Source organism: Dasypus novemcinctus, chromosome 12 (genome assembly GCF_030445035.2).
Source record: "Dasypus novemcinctus isolate mDasNov1 chromosome 12, mDasNov1.1.hap2, whole genome shotgun sequence".
Taxonomy (NCBI): domain Eukaryota; kingdom Metazoa; phylum Chordata; class Mammalia; order Cingulata; family Dasypodidae; genus Dasypus; species Dasypus novemcinctus.
Genome location: NC_080684.1, coordinates 24,923,232 through 24,935,149, shown reverse-complemented (window position 1 = coordinate 24,935,149; position 11,918 = coordinate 24,923,232).

Genomic DNA, 11,918 nt, shown 5'->3' with positions numbered 1-11,918 from the left:
GGTGCTTTGTTCTGTATTAAAAGCTAGCATATTGAATAAAGTAAACAGAAAATGAATATACTGGAAATATGAATAATCTGAAACTTTAGATGAACCAGGCCTATGTGGATATGAGTAGAGGTAGATTAAACAGCAGCAAGTCCACTCAGGAGATTACAAAGTATGCCCAATATTCTATTACTTCTGCTAAAATCAACTTTCTCTTTACACTGCTGCTGTTGAACCCAGCCATTACAGGAGTTGTTGTCATTGCTTTATCTACGTACACTCCCTTTGTCATTGAATTACTCATTATTACTCAATTAAGATCTGAGGTACAGTTTTAAGAATTCAATAAACTGATCTAAGATTAAATACTGTGATCTGCACTAGGAAGGGGGATAGAAAGATGGTATATTTCTTATCTTGACTTCTGTATGGGAAAACTGACCTGGGCTCTCACAAAAATTTACACTTATAGATGATTAAATCCTTGAATAAGATATGTAGAAAGTGTTTACATATACTCAAGTCAATTTTTTGATGGTATAATATCCAAATATGTGGCAAAATTAAACTTATAAAATTATATTTTCATCTACAATAATGCCATCATCCTTTGCCAGCTCAGTTATGACTTAAGGCAAGAGCTGGGCGATTGACTATAGAGGAACACATGGAAATGTCTGGGATAGTGAAAAAGTTCTACCTCTTGAAAGTCACGAAGGTTATTCAGGTACATACCTTTGTCAAAATTTGTCAAAATGTACATTTACAATGTGTGCTTTTCTTGGAATGTAAATTAAAACTTATAAAGTTGATTAATAAATAATAGGAATTTTACTAATTCATTTTTGTGTCTGTATTATACTTCATAACTGTATATTTCTGTTTCTGGGGTATGTATGTATATTTGTGTGTGTGTGTGCATGAAATTTAATGGTTTAAGGAGCCATTCATCCTTACTTCAAATGATAAGATCTGTCATCAAACTTACTGCATATAGTTAGCTCAATCTTCATGATTTTTGGATGCTGATGAGTCTTTCTCTGGTTCTTTCATCATCCTATCCCAATTTTTTGCAAATTTGGAATAAAATTGTACAGTATGCACCAAGAGTACATCCAAAATGTTTTTTTATTATCTTTTTTTTAAAGATGCATAGGTCACAGATAATGTTACATTAAAAAATATAAGAACTTCCCATATATCCCCACTCCTCACCGCCCCACTCCTCCTATATCAACAACCTCTTTAATCAGTGTAGCACTTTCATTGCCTTTAATGAACATGGCTACACAGCATGGCTTATAGTTTACATTGCAGTTTACACTTTCTTCCAGTCCTTTCAGTGTGTTATGGCAGGGAATAAAATGTCCTGCATCTGCAATATCATTCAGGACAATTCCAAGTCCCCAAAATGCCCTCATATTGCACCTCTTCTTCCCTCTCTCCTTGCCCTCAGCGTCTCCCATGACCACTGTCTCCAAATCAATGATACAGTTTCTTCCATTGCTAGAGTCTCTATAATTCTATAGTAGAATACCAGTAAGTCCATTCTAATCTACATTTTATTCTTCCATCCTCAGGCGCCTGGGATGGTGATGACCACTACACCTTTAAATCCATAGGGGGCTTAGATCTCACATTGCTAATGGATAGGATTCTTCTGCTTGCAGTTGTAGACTCTCTTGGTTCCCTGTTGAGATCCTGCTGAGATGTTCATAAGCACTACCCCTCTGATGACCTCCAGACTCATTATGAAGTCTCTTAGCCATATAAACACATTTGTCTTTACCATTTCCCCCATTTATTCAAGGTCTTTTTCTAGTTACATCTCCAGCTGGTGCTTGGTAGTAATCCCTCAGTGCCAAGGAGGCTCATGTCCAGGAGTCATGTCTCTTACTGGGGGAAAAGAAATGCATTTACATGCTGAGTTTGGCTTAGACAGTGGCCACATTTGAGCAACATGGATGCTCTCAGGAGGTAACTCTTAGGACCCTGCAGCTATAGTCCTGTTGAAATTTCAAGTACACAGGTTCATAAACATAGCCACCAGTATCAGTTAAAGAAAGAGAAAAGAGAATAAAAATTAGAACCTAGTCACAAATTCACACCTTATTTTCATGTTTTCCCTTTTTACTCCCCATCCATGTTCTGTTTTCCTTTCTTTAGTATCTTATCGAATTTTATACTCAGTTGGGTTACCACACCTTTCATTATTCAAGAATCTCATCTTTTGCTTATGATGAATTTCAGCTGCCCTTCATTATACATTTTCTAACCATGCACACTCCTGTCTCTACAGTAACAGCAACTAATATATTTTCACTTTTCTCTCTGTACATATGTATGTATATATAATCATTCCAGTCAATATATTGACGTATTTTCTTCTGCATGTTTGTCAAGTATCATTAGATGTTAAACATCCAAAACAAGGAAAAAATTGTTTTGGCTTCTGTTTAAATTATTATGCTTGAAGGTCTAAAATACTGCTTACACTATTGTGTATTGAGATCTAAAATATTTATGCAGTTGAGCACAAGAATAGAGGATGTAACTGTGGCACACAGATACTAAGATGACTCCCAATGATTCCTGTCTTCTGCTACTCATGCTTCTGTGTAAAATCTTCCTTTTGATTGAGGCCTTCACTAGAGACTTGCTTTTTACCAATGGAATATGGTAAAGGAATTGGAATGTTACTTCTGTTATTCAGTTATAAGAGATGAGACCTTCATTTTGCTAGCAGATTTTATATCCTTCTCAATTTACATGCTTTGATAAAGCAAGTGGCCATGCTGGATTTATATTATGATGCAAATATATATTAATGGGAAATATTTGTATTTTATTTACTTGGAAATTGGCACAAAATATATAAAGTAAGTGTATGCATATATTTTCCAATGGAATATAAATACATAAAACATTTTCTATCTCTTTTAACTTTTTGTTACCTATGAGCCAAAAAGTAACCAGAATTATGTATTTTCATCAGGCAATTATTGTTATGTACTTGGAATGTGTCCATTACTACTGTTGCTTCTAATAGTCTCCAAGGACACTGTCCTCATTGCTGCATTTATTAGGTATTTCACTAAAATTCCATGCATATTAGGTTCCTTAGTGTTGTTTGATCTTTAGCCACTAAGGAATCTTTATTTATTCATGCAGATGGCTACTGCACATTCATAGAGGATTGTAGTCCAGTAGCAAAACAACACAGATAGTCAGATTCATATCTGCATATATTTAAAGGCAGTTTTAAAAATGTCAGTGCATTTTTACCATTTGGCTCATATAGGAAGAAAAAACATTCTTCGTAAAGATAATTTTTAACACATTTTAAGGAATATAATCCATTCTTAGTCTATAAGATAAATATGATGTTCATTCTTTTATTTCCAAAAACTTTCAAGGAGCACTTACTGTGTCAATAGAAATATCCTTGATTCTGGGGACACAATAACAATCAAGCAAAATTTGGTAGTACAATTGAAACATCTAGTTATAGAGCTATATTACAAAATATTGTAGGGTACGGTGGGAATAATAAATAAAGGTACGTAAGTATGTTAAGATTTTCTTAACAAAGATCATTGTTAGTTTATTTTGAGACCAATTACACACATACTTGAAGATTGGAAATTGGTAGAAAGCAGAATGTTGATTCAAAAAAAAAATTTCCTGAGAGAGTACACTCTTTTCCAACAACATTTATAAAATAATATGTTAAACTGACACCAGGTACAGACAGATTATAGACTCATTAAAAAGAGCAATATGAAATATGTGATTGAAATATGAATGCTCAGTTTATGCAAAGAGAAGGAGAACAAACAGTGGTATGTGTTATTGTACAGGAATCACTATCAGGTTGACTACCCTTGAATTTAGAAGCTGGATATGACTCCAAAGTTTCTTGTGTGAAGTCTTTTATATTGTTTCAAGCAGATTGGGCAGGAGTCAGTAATCAAGGAAGAGAAACTGAAGAGCACTAACAACTTCTATCTTGGTGGTACTGAAAACTTTCCTTTTTATTTTTCTATTTCTTTGCTATGTATTTAGAGTCACTGGAAACCTTACCATCATCACCCTCACTCTTGCTGATTCACACCTTAAACACCTATGTATCTTTTCTCAGTCTTAGAAATTTCATTCACAACTGCTTGTGTTCCCAGATTCTTGTATAGCATATCATCTGGACACAGGTCCATTACCTATGATGCTTGTGCCAGTCGGTTGTTGTTTACAGACCTCTTTGCAGTACAGAATTTTTTCTCCTGGCTACCATGTCCTATGATCATTATATGGCCATCTGCAAACTACTGCATTATATAACCATCATGAACAGCAGAGTATGCAAGAACTTCATCCTTTTCCATTAGGTAGCAGCACTGATAATTGTTCTCCCACCTATCAGTCTGGGCCTGGGCCTGGAATTCTGTGACTCTAAAGTCATTGATCCCTTTTGCTGTGATGCATCTCCTATACTGAAGATCTCTTGCTCAGACACATGGCTGATAGAACAGATGGTTATTGTGTGTGCCATGTTGACATTCATCATCACCTTCATGTGTGTAGTTCTTTCCTACTTTTATTTTTTTTGTGACTATTATAAAACTCCCCTCTGCCCAGCAAGGGAAAAAGGCCTTTTCTACTTGTCCTTCCCACAGGATTATTGTTTCTATTACTTATGATAGCTCTGTCTTCATTTATGTCAAACCATCAGCAAAGGACAAGGTGGCTATTAAAAAAGGGATTTCACTCCTTATTACTTCAATTACAATTACCAAGGTTCAATCCCTTTATTTACACACTGAGAAATAAGCAATTGAGGAAAGCTATTAATGACCTAGTTTAAAAAAGCAAACTTGTATTCTTTTCAAAGGCTTAAAAGAAAAAAGCAAGTTAATGAAATCAACTAAATGAGAGAAAGAATGGGAATAGATACTGAAGCTTCTGACAGTGTTCTTCTCTACATAATTTTTTCCAGTCATATTAACATTTACCCTTTCTCTTCAAAATTACCTACCATTACCCTAACTAATAAATTCTTTACATTCAGTTAAAATTAAACTTTTAGAGGATTGTTCCTCTCATTATCTGGCATTTGCCAAACATTGGGTTTTATCCCTGTAAACACAGAGGACCACATTTTCCAATCGTTTTTTTTGTTTGTTTGTTTGTTTTTTCAGTGAGAATTGGCTTTGTAAATGAGTTATAGCTCACGGAATGGGAATGGAAATGATCTACACTATTTTCAGATAGATCTGAGCTACAAAAATATTCTCTATGTGATTCTCCATATTCCAATTTCCAAGATGGAATTTTCAATGTTCATATGGAAGCAAAAATAATCTCAAGATCCATGGTATATGAGGAATTTGAATTGACACACTAGCCTAAAACCTGGATCATCAAATGGCTGCATACTCAATGAAACTCAGACTAGAAAAAACTCTGCTTTCCTGCCAAAGAAGACAGCAAATAATTTTACCATGTTTTTTCCTAGATTATAGATCAAAAAATGGTCTGTGCATATTTTAATATCAATTTTTACAGAAACTGGCTTCAAGATATAACAAGACTCATATTGTCCCCCACTCCTATAGGAACATCATATTATTTCTCCTTATTTTGTCCAATCTCAAATAGTTGTATCACAAAGGAGACATGTCACAATTATACGTGTGCTATGATTATTAAGAGAACAATTATAAATGCTGTTATACAGCAATGTTCCCCACCCTCCATCCTGGGCCCTTTGCATTCCTGACCCTGACATTTGAAGATTTTAGATCCCAAACCATAAGAATATTCCATAGTCATTTCTGGGCAATGTTACATGGCCTCTCCCTTCCCTGTTGATAAATAGTGTTCTTTGCCCTGTTGTTTTTTCAGTCCATTTATAAATGGCTTCACTGTCCTTTCAAGTTGATATCCAGATGTGTTCACGATCCTGAAAAGAGTCCCACTAGTGACTCTGTTTGTGTTGACAAGTCTTTCTTATCATGAAAATGAGCCTACAGAAATATTATTTCTACCTGACTCAGTACCACAAGAATATCTGACAAGGTAAAGACTACTGATCAATACATTACATGTGTTGCTTCCATCTCAATAGTAATGTGAGCAATTGAAATATATTATGTGCATATATGCACCCCCAAGTGTTGTGTTCTCTCAGGAAATAGTCAACTAATTATATTCTATCCTTAAATACAACTCAGTCTATGGGTGCCAATAACCTTCCCACATAAGCCCATTTCAAAACCACAGTGGTTCATCAGCAATACTGAGCTGTCTTAAATTCACTTTTCTTCGTCTGGCCAGGGTCTATGTTTTACGTAAAGTTATTCCATCCATATTTGCATTTTATATAAAAGCAGGTACACACCATATTGATTTCAAGGTATAAAATAGATGATATTTAGCAGTCCTTACCCTTTGTGATCCATTAGTATTAATACTCTCAAGACATCTGAAAAATAGCAAGACTGGTAAATATAGCCACCTATGGACCATGAATAGAATAGTAGTTCCAACCAGTTACCACTAAGGTGAGTTTGGGATGGGGGTGTTGTATTACTTCTTTTTTCTTAATTATCCAATGGAAGTTTCAAGTCATAATTGAACATTAATTGACACAAGATCTAAGTATTAGTTCTTGCTCTGAGATGCTTTCATGGAGATTTCTCCTAGTTATTGTGAAACACTTACGAGAGTGTTTCTCATTTTCTCTGACCTCAGACTGTTTCCACTTATTATCTATTTCAATCATAGCCATCATCCTGTAGTCTGGATTTTCCAGTAGCTATATTCTTGACCCAAAGTCACAGCTATCATGATAAAACTTCTCAGCCCCATCTCCAGACAGATTTTTTCTGGATTTGGCAGATAAAATATCTCAGAACTTAATAAGGGGGTCAGATTCACAGTTAGCTCTTATTTGGTTTCATGAGTAAAATTATGACTCATTTAAAACACCCTTAAAATCTGTGCTATCAAATTTAGTTGTATGAACAGTACCTTTTGACTATTGATATCCCCATTCTCAGGTACCCATAAGTTCAAATTTGGGCCTGGAACAACCACATAAACTGAGTTCTGAATAGCTTGTTTTGTCTCTGCTAGAATAGATTCAAAAGATTCACACCATATAGCAGTGAGGAAAGGGGGTATCAATTGGATGGCTCTATTGTGCGTTCAGTGAGTAGTGAGGTGATCTGCTTATGTGTATACTACCTCCTGTTGAGATTCCCTGTTATATGCTCTTATATATACCATTTGCTTTTTGGTAATATGCTTGGCTGGTCTACTACCTCTCAATTTCAATGTCTCTGAATCACCCTAGACTTGATAGTTATTTCTAGTCTCTGAATTACCTGATTCTTTTCATAGCAGGAAAGTTAGACCAATGTTAAGTAACACACTTGAAAAGGTCTATAAAGAGTGGCTGCATCTGGTAATTTCTTAGTCTAAAACCTCAGCGGCTTCTGCTGGACCATAGTGTTTAATTTGTCAAAGTCTCCAATCTGTGTATTTTCTAGTTGCAGAAAATTTTAAGACAGTCACTGAAGCATCAGGGATGAGTGGGGCTACCCAGGCCAACATCTTTTCTTACTCTTCTATCGATAGTTTCTGCTCAGGGCCTTATTCCTATTTAGATTTCTTTCTGGTTTCATTATGAATAAGGGTTAAAAGGATTCCTAGGTGAGAAATGATTTCAGCAGAGTTCAAATAATCCTACCAGTTTCTGAGCTTTCTTTTTAGTTTCATGGATGATGAGAAATACTATAAATTTTACAGATTGTTAGCTCTAATCCATGCAATTTCCAGTAATTTCACAAACTGGAATAGGAATTCAATTTTAGCTGAATTTACAAACCAGACTTTGTCATATGGGTGACTACAGTCCTTAACTCTTCCTGAGCATCTTCCTCTGAGATGATAATTTTTGTGATACCATATGTTTAGTAAGTACACTAACTTGGCCTTAACAGTTCTCACTTTCATAGCATATATCAATAATACCAGAAACAACAACAACAACAGCAAATTATATCCCTGTCTCAAATTGGGGAATGCATATTGAACCCAGTTCCATCAAAAGGCAAAATGTCCTTGGTTTGACTCTGAAATTGTGATTGAAAAAATAGACGTTAACCTCTTCTATACTACCCTATTAGCCCCCCCTTGCCTGGTTTGATTTCTGTATAGCAGGGATTCTTAACCTTGTTTGTTCCATGGACCCCTTTGCCAGTCATGTGAATACTATGGACCGTTTACTAAATCCACAATATACTGTGTATTATTTAAATAGTATATTTCACCTGCACCAATATGTTCCCCAAGAATAATATTTTTTTGAATTACAATTCATGCTCACAGAACTTTTGTTAAGAACCTCTGCTGTAGAGGCTTTACCATATCAAGTAAAGCTTTAGCAATCAGCAGAACTGCCTGCTTAATTGTTATTACACTGTTAAATTCACATGGTTATTTGACTTCTAAACTAGATAGGGAAGATTGTTACAAAACTCTTCATTCAACAATTTGCTCAAGCAGAGTGGTGATTTCTTGTAGCCTTCTTGAAATTTTGTGTAACTTAATGTTTATTATTTAGAAGGGCTCAAGAAATTGAAGTTTCCATTTATAACAGTCATTGCAAATGGCTTAAACAGGAGCTAGGGCAAATAGATATTGGTCCTCAATCATTATTTTTTCTATTTCATAGATTTAACTCAGGATGTAAATTAAGGCTTCTTAATTTGTGCCATTGTCAATCACAATATTCAACTAAATTTGAATTCTTATTAGCAAGAATGAATTGAGCATTTTTAAGGAGAACTTTTAGAGATTCATTTGGACATAAAGTAGCTTTCCTATACCTCCAAACTAATATTTCCTATTAAATCTTAATGGCATCCTAAAAATTCCCCTTTTTCATACCAGTTTTCAAAACCTGCCTGAACTCCTCCCATTCATCCAATTAACATTTCCAACCTCATTTTTTTCATTTCTTCACTATGATTGACTTTCGTCTATAGCATAAATCTTTTTTTCTAACATACAACATCAGGGTTTCATAACTGAAATAGCAATTCAATATTGCCTCTAGAATATTATTTTGATCTTTGAGAAGAAAGTGATAAATAATGCCCATGACTGGGAAGGCTTCTTTATTATAGCACTCTCCTAATTTCCTAAATATTAATAATATTAAATTAGTTATGTCTTTCTTGTCATCATACAGCATGGCTAGAGTTGCCTTTATTTGTAATATCCCCACACGCACAAAAGGAATATTTCAATTGTAGATAAAAGAAGCAGGTAGCACCTCTCAGGGTGAGCCTGCTTAACTCCTGCCTTTATTCAAAACAATTAAGTTCAGCAATATCACTTCTGTTCTCTTTCTAGCCACATGGTTTGTTAGTATAAATAACCCCTTCTATTCAGCAATACCTACAATTAATGAAGTACTCCCTTAACATTTATTCTAAGAATATATGCTACTAAAGACTCATTAAACTTTTGCTGCTATTTCTCCATAAAACATTCTAGCTCTTTAACAGGATACTTTCGGGATTCTTTGGTCACCTGGTCCAAGTCTTGTATTGCTATTCTAGTTAATCAATGGTCTTTGAGTCTATTACTTTGAAAGTGATAGAATTTCTGCCCAGGTAACAATGGAAGAATGTGAATTTTCTTAGTAATGGGAAGTCTTTGTCCGTTTATTTCTATTACTCAAGGTTCCCCCTTCAGACATGAGAATAGAATATTTTGCGAATTTCCATTATACATTATACATTGTGTTCTCTGTCTTTCCAATTATTTAGTTCCCTTGGTTCCTGTCTATTTCCTCCAAGTTTTATTGGTCAGGCTTGTCTGCGTTATCTTATCAAAGCTTCCATCACTTGATACCGAGAATGATTAGGTAGCTATCCTGGCATCAAAACTTCAATATAGTTTGCCATCTCCTCTTGCTTTAATTTTTTTTATTTTTTACCAAAAATACCTCAGTCATTATGATTTTGGGCCCTAAAAGACCACTATTACAGAGCACCAATCTGAGGTACCAAAAATGCAGCACTGTTAAATCACATATAATATGAATTATAAATCCTTGCCAATAATTATGTGACTGTTGATGCTTTGTGAATACCAGAGAAGATCATGTTCTCAGAACTAATCCATTCCTGTGGGTCTAGGACCCTTTAATTGAATTAGTATCAGTTAAGGGGTCTTTTTATTCAATTATTTTTGATTAGATTACTTCAGGGCTTTCTTGGTCAGGCTTGACCCAGGTTAGGTCTTATCCCTTTTACTGAAGTCTTATTTAAAGGGAAAAGTGAAAAGTGAAAGTCTTATATTCACTGAAAAGTGAAAGCATAAACACACAGTGGAAGACAGCTGACATTTTACCCCACTATGTGAAAAAGTACTACAGTATCGCCTAAACTTCAGAAAGAAAACCCAGAGAAGATGAAAGAATAAGTAGAGTAGCTGAAGTTGAAGAGAGGAGGCTGAGGCCAGAGAGAAAGTGAGCCTGGAGGAGAAAGCAGAGAGAGACCAGCAGGCTTGTCATTTTACTTTACCACATGGCAGGAATTCAGGATCTGCTTGATTTGGACATTTTCATGGCCTTAGAATTGTAAGCTTTTATGATAATCAATGGCCATTTTAAAAACAAAGTCATTTCTGGCATTTTGTTCCAAGCAACTTTAGCAAACTAAATCAGATTCCAAAGGTAATGGCAATAGCAAGTTACAGGTCAAGTATAATTCCCTTGGAAAGGTCTTAAACTGACAGGTGCAACTTCCCAGAAATATCCTTTTTTCCTACAAAAATATGTACTATGGTTCAGATTTAACATGAGAGGTTGGAATGATGCATGTGGAACATGGAGTGAACAGAAAGAACCATTTCAGTTATACAACATGTCCTTTCATGCACCATTAATTACATGGCTTAAATGTGCAAGTCAGGAAACCTAAGTAAATTATTTAAATAGCAATCTAGATAGACTAGATGATCTTCCTAAAGACTTTTTGTTTAGTGTTTTTATCAAGAGGTCCTTTATTAATTCACATGTTTACAAGGTGATTTGACCAAGTAATCTCTTCTTTTCTTTTAAAGGAATCCCTGAAAACAGGAGCATATAAATTATAGGCTTGCTCTACCTCACTCTTTACCTTCAACTATACACGTTGCTGGGACCTGATTCATGAGAATTTAGCAGTAATGTCAGCGCTTAGGAGGGTACCTCAGTAATGACACTGCTGAGAGGTTTTGAACAAGTTTGGATATCAGATTACTTATATCAGATTGCTTATATGGGATGCAACATGGGAAACAAATGAATTAATTTGTAAAACCTTACTTGCTTTCACAGTACCCTTTATATTTGCTGTCTTATTTTAGCAATTCTCAAACTGTATATGTCATGCCACATCTTTTTTTTTTGTTTTAGTTTTATCACTGATATATGAAACTTTAACTTAAATAATTGAGTAATAATGAATTATTTAGCAATAATAATCTTCATTTTAGAGCAGTTTTAGATTTACAGAAAAACTACAACAAAAATTATAACCAAAGTTTAGAGAATTCCCATATAACCGCACTAATACACATACTTTCCCTTATCATTAACATGATATACTAGTGTGGTACATTTGTTACAATTAATGAACCAATATTAAAGCATTGCTGCAATCAAATTCTATAATTTATGTGGGAAACTGCCTCTGGCATTGATATCTATTGGCCGTCTTGTTCCAAAACGCTATTTTTAGGTACTAACCCCGTTAAGTTTCTGTTTCCCCACCGTTGCTGAAGTAATTAAGTTTCTATTCTTAAGCCACTCCCCCTGGGCTCTATTTGGGCACTCCCTAAAAGAGCACTAAAGTCTTTCCACCGTCGTTGCC